Genomic DNA, 5,868 nt, shown 5'->3' with positions numbered 1-5,868 from the left:
GTTGCTTCTGTGTTAATTATCCATACATTTCTTCTGTCTGAACAGATCTACATTAAAAATGCACTCTGAATGCAGTTCAAAAGGAAATTCTAAATCATTTGCCCTTTCAAAATTAATAACATTTTGGAAAGTATGACAAGTAAAGGGGATTCTCTTTGTTCAGTACCCATCAATTGCTGCTGTAGAAGATTGGGTTTTGAAGCAGTGCTGTTCTGGCTGGTCTTAATGAACATGTATTAACAACCCTGGTGTTTTTTGGTGTGCTTTAAAAAAACGCAAAAAAAACCCAAACAACAAAGGAAGGGCTCTAACCGAGAGCATCTCTTGTGTATATAAATTTTATTGCGGGTTTAAGTTTTCCTACAAAACCATGGTAACTAATAAAATGGTTTGGGTTTCATTCTCCTCAGATATCATTTTGCAACACTAGATGGCAGCAATGCCAGAGCAGTGCCACAAACAATCGGCATTTTATGCTTTCATATAGCTAACTTCCTAGCTGCTTTTTTTTTTTCCCCCTAGGAAGTCCGTTACTTGAAATAAATCATTCTGAAGGTACTTAGGAACTTCAGGAAGACAGCAAAGGAAGAAAAAAAAGTGCTGTTTTTTCTCTGTTAATAAGGCAAAGCTCCTAGGAACATGATGGTGTTTGATTTAATTACATAATTAAATTGAAGCCTCCTTGCGCAGTTTATTGAACTACTGAAATCTTGGGAGGGAGACAAGTAATAAAATTTAGTACTATAGTAGACTCTTGTAAAGAACACTTCACAAAAGTGCATCTTTCCAGGCAATGTCTGTGGAGGCGGTAAAATACTAGCAACTACACTTTTTGTTACCCAAAATTGTTGTCAGGGTCGAGAACTCCACTTGGAGGGAGGATTTTTAAGGACATGAGCTTGAAACTCTTACAGTCTCCAGCACTTCTGAAAAACAGCACAGATTATTCTGAAAGCATCTTAATTAAACAAACAGTCCTGCTTTGAATTCAGTGTAGTTAGCACATTTGTTCAAATAGCTCATTTAAAAATCATGTTATGCTTGAGGTTTCTAGCTGGTCTATTGAGCATCTCTGTTTTACTATATTCCAAAGAAATTAAACCCTAGTAAAACGAAACTGCATTAAATAAAAATAATAGCATATTTTAAGCAAGCAGTACCAGGTTGAGTTCTGGAAAAATGTGTTTGAATAAACTTACAGAGTATGAACTCTTTAAACATCAGATTGGGAGATGATAAGAGATGAAGCAGTCTGATACATATATGGTCCAGTAAAGTACTCTTCTCCAGTGGATTACTTCATTAATTAAATGACATTGGCAACGTGTTTTAATAAAAGAAGTTACACATCAGAAAAACCTGCATGGCTTTGCTGTTTGGTGGCTGTTCCTGGCTCCACAGTGCGACAGCCCTTTCCAAAACCGGCTGCCAGTATCGATGTTAAGGCCATCACTCTTCGGGTTGCTTGGAAAAAGAGCAAAAGACTAACACTTCCCGTTCGCCCTCTTCTCCTTGGAGGGGGACATATCCCAAAAGTTTGCAAAGAATAATGAACCAAACTCTTTTTCCTGTGGGTGAAGCTAATTCTCGTTCAAATTGGAGCCCGGAGCAGCAGGAGGGGAATGCAGCCCCTCTACAGAGCAAAGCCCGTGGATTCGGCGGGGTGCCAGGTACCGTCCCCTCCACGCCTGTCCTCATCATCGCCCCGGGAGGGAACCGCCTGTGAAGGGCAAAATGGTAAATAATACAAACTGCTTTCCCTCGCAGATGGCTGCTGAGGATTAATGAAGGGTTTTACCATTCTCTCAAGATGTAATGGTCTGTAAAAATGATTAAAAGGCCGGATTGGCTTGGGTGCCTTTTCAGGGGAAAGGGCACGGCTAATTCTCCCCGCAGAGCCCATAAACCACGGGCCTGAAGCAAAGGGAAGAAGAGGAAAACAAAATAACCCCAAGCGCCCCCAGACCTTGGCGCTGCGTGGAGGGAGCCACAGGAGCTGTGCCTGCTGCCTGGCCTCGCTGGCCTTTGCTGGGCCCTGCAATTCAGGGCAGGGGTTTATACACATACATACATACATGATTATACCTATCTATCAATGGCTCCTCAACTGCATATGAATAAATAAATACAACATAATAGATGCTATAATAAATAATATACATATGTATGCATATGAAATATATAAACATTATATATAAAAACATAAGCAATATTAAATAATACTAAAATATAAATAACAAATTTATATAAATTTGTATATATTACATATTTATTATAGTAGATATATATATACACACATGCACATTAAAAGTTTAGGAGCCATGGATTTATATATACGTAAATATAGATGTTAGATATAATATTTATATAGATAATATATATTCTTTATTATCATCTATATTAATAATATACGTTACTATATTATTATAATCCAGTATAGTTTTATTTATTTTTATATATAAAAAAATAAAGTTTAGTAGCCATAGACAGAGTACGCATATATATACACACATCTATATGTTTATATGTGTGTGTGTGTGTGTACGCACATTTATATACACATACAAATCCATGTATATATACATACAGAAAAATATGCATTATAATAATAAACATCTAATATATATAATATTTTTATAAATATAAAGTTTAGGAGCCGCTGCCGCCCCTGGACTGGCCTGCTTGCTCTGCTTCTCCCTCCTTTGTGTTTACTTTTGGCTAGTCATTTTGTCAATGAAAATAAAATAGAAGACTCTACCTCACGTGGCACTTACTTACTTGAACAACCGCAGCACTTTTGGGACTCTTTCACCCAGCAGGTCCGGGTGAGCAGTGAAGCCGTGGTCACCAGCCCACTCCGGCAGGAGCAGCAGCCGTGCCTGCTCTTTGACTCCATGAAGTGTGCTTCACCCAGCCAGGCTGCTCCGGGACAGCTTAAAAAAAAAAAAAAAAAAAAAAAAAAAAAGCAGCTGGAAAAAGTCAGGAAAGCATCGTGCCACCCTTGCGATCCCCAATGGATGGCTGCAAGCCACAAAATATTGTTCCTTTTTTGTTTTTTTGCCTCAGTGTCCCTGCTCCCGCAGGAAGGGCTTTCTGCTGCCCTGGGGGTCTCTAAGCGGATTGTAACCCCGTCCCACACACGTGGCTGGGGCTGGCCGGGCACTGCAGACACAGCGACACAGCAGAGCATGTTCACATCCAGAAACATTGCTAGCACACGTGGGAACTATTCTTTACTTCCCAAGCGTTTCTGACTCGTGCCAGTGTGGGAAGTGGATGCCTCACAGCCCTCCCAGACCTTGTCTCAGCTCAGACTGGGGAGAGCGATGCCTCCTGTATCTACAGCTCATGCAATAAATACGAGTAGTACGGGGGAATTCATCTGGCTGAACATGAAAGCAGGATTATTATCCTTATTTTACTTCCCCATATGGTACAGCCATAAACGGCTCATTAACTTCAAGGAGACTCTCGAGGGATTTGGGCTCAAGTAGTTTTTGATGGCAGTACCACCCTTCTGCTCCTCTACACGAGGAACCAGGGGCATTAGTGGGTGGGGAAAAAAGTATACAGAGCATCAAACTCAAACTGTGTCCCTATGGAGACAGGGACACGATACTCAGAGGCAGATGAAGTTTGTCCTCTAAGTACTCTAGAAGTTCTATTTACCTTCTCTAGGAGAGTGCTCAGATTAAGGGAGTCATCTCACATACTTCCATTTCAGAGCCGTTGTTATAATTTCTCTGTGGATTCGGTCCCATCAGGGACAACGTCTTCAGGCACCCAGTGTTCTACCGAGGCTTTGGTTCAGGTGAGTGACCTTTCTTACAAGTCTCAATGCATCAAAAAATCCTACAGACCACCGTGGAGCATGACCGGCTGTAGTATAATAATGCCTTTTCCTCCCTTAAAAAGCTGCTTCCAGTTCCAGCAGGACAGTAAAGATTACGTTACCTTGGCAGAGTGTTAGTGATGGAGAGACTAAAACAGTGTCCTTCATTATCGGGCTGAGCAAGAGGACAAGGATTTAAAGCTTTGACATTTTAGATAATTTCTTTATAATGTTGTAAGACAATAGCTCTTTAAGAGGCTGAAATTCAATTCAGCATGCTCCACTACCTGCATATTGCCTAAACTACCCATCCTATAGCTTCATTTAGGCATTCTACCTCCAGACAAAGCTATACAGAAAGAAGCAGGAGGCTGGGAAGCTGTCCTTCTCCACTGCTTTCCCATAGCCAAATGCCTACAGCTTTGTAAAGCAGCAACGTGGCGATGCCCATCATAAACTCTGTGCTATTGTCGCAAAGTCCTCATGATATTTTTATAATGCTTAGAAAAAACTGCAGGACTTTTCCAATGGAGTAGCAACCATCCTGAATTCGTGCTACCCAAACACTTGTAACGAGGAACATCACCACACAGCCATCCAAGCTCTCAGAAGACGCAGAGGTCGTAAAACACAGGGGAAAGGGAAAGCTCATGGCACGCTGCAGAGCTTTAGTAAGAGCAAAAAATTTTGCACCACGAAATAATCCTGCATCAGCAGCGCAGTCTGCATGGAAAACAGCACCCACGAACAAGGCAGGCACCCGGGAAATCCCTGCAAAGTTTCCTCTGGCAGCTAAGCCACCTCGAGTGTGTCTGCTCTGAAAATATTAGAAGAGTAAGAAAAACGGGGAGTTTACCCAAAAATTAAATTGTTCAGCAAGTCAACTAAGAACTGCTTGAGAGCAGGCAGGTGGACTCCCACACCGGTGCACGTACCTGCCATGTTTGGGACAGATGTGTGTTACCATCACCCCTTCCTGTAACGCCTCTGGGAGAGCAGGATTAAACTCTGGTGCTGAACACCCGGTGAGCACCCTGCAACAGACAAAACGGGTGACAGCCTCAGCTATGAGGTAGCAAGAAGGACATTTTGAAAACGGTCACACAGGAAAAATGAAGGTGTGTTGTGAGCCCCAAAGCAGGATTAAGCCTAATTTGACACACAGAATTTAAGCCTTCTAATAGCAAATTAGATTTTGGTTAAGCTAAAACTGTACCTTCTTGTTTCTTTCATAACCCAGTCCAGAGACCATTCTCCTAATAAAACTGATGAATAAACCAGATTACTGGGACACATTCCTAGTGCTGCCGGTTGAACCACAACAGGACAGCCTTGCGAGAACTGTGAGCTCTGTGAGTAAAACCTTAAGTCTAAACTTCCCTTCTTCTTTCCCAGTTAAAGTAACTTAGGCTTCCTCCAAGCCTGTTTTGGCAGATGTTTATGCAGCTTAAAATTCTTTCCACCAGCACCTCCTGGATCCCCTCGCTGCCAGCCTCACCCCAGCACCCGCTGCTGTTCTGCCGACACTCATTTCTTCCTCCCTCCCTGTCTGCAAAGACTCCAGTTGGTTTTCCTCAAAGTGTCTCCAGATCCATCTTCTCCGTATTTTCACTACCTAATGCCCTCATGTATCTACCTACTCATTTCTCTTTGTAGGAGAAACAGGAGATGAAGGGGATGCTGGAAAAAACATCAGCGCTCTTAGACCTTGGGAAGTTAATACAGAAGGAAACAATTTGGAGCTGGAGCTAAGAATTACTCAGGTGGATTAAAGCAAATAAGTGCAGAGATGAGAGATAGAAAACATCTTGAAATGAAGGACTTCATGTTTCATTTTGATTATTCATTGGAATGACAACCTACGCTCTCTCCACCTTATTTCTTACCTTCTCTGTACTTTGTCAGCCAAGACTGCACATTCTTTGAAGCCAAAACTCTTTCAGCTTATGTATTGTTTTTTGAAGCTAACTAGTTTAAAACACAATGTAAACCCAAGCAGTTTCCTCGTTCCCATCCCAACAATCAGCAAAAAAAGA

At 41.7% G+C, this 5,868-nt stretch overlaps 1 long non-coding RNA gene across 1 annotated transcript; it reads right to left on the bottom strand.

Moving 5' to 3' along the window:
* Nucleotides 1–1,113: 1,113 nt before the first annotated feature.
* Nucleotides 1,114–5,289, bottom strand: LOC142042834 (uncharacterized). The gene is made up of 3 exons (XR_012653874.1): nucleotides 4,768–5,289; nucleotides 2,779–2,933; nucleotides 1,114–1,720 (listed from the first exon to the last, which is right to left on the bottom strand). It is a non-coding gene; the product is annotated as an uncharacterized LOC142042834 (long non-coding RNA).
* Between the last annotated feature and the right edge of the window lie 579 nt (nucleotides 5,290–5,868).

This window comes from Buteo buteo, chromosome 21 (assembly GCF_964188355.1).
Source record: "Buteo buteo chromosome 21, bButBut1.hap1.1, whole genome shotgun sequence".
NCBI lineage: Eukaryota > Metazoa > Chordata > Aves > Accipitriformes > Accipitridae > Buteo > Buteo buteo.
The sequence above is the reverse complement of the archived record's forward strand: the minus strand, read 5'-3'. Positions and strand labels throughout refer to the sequence as shown.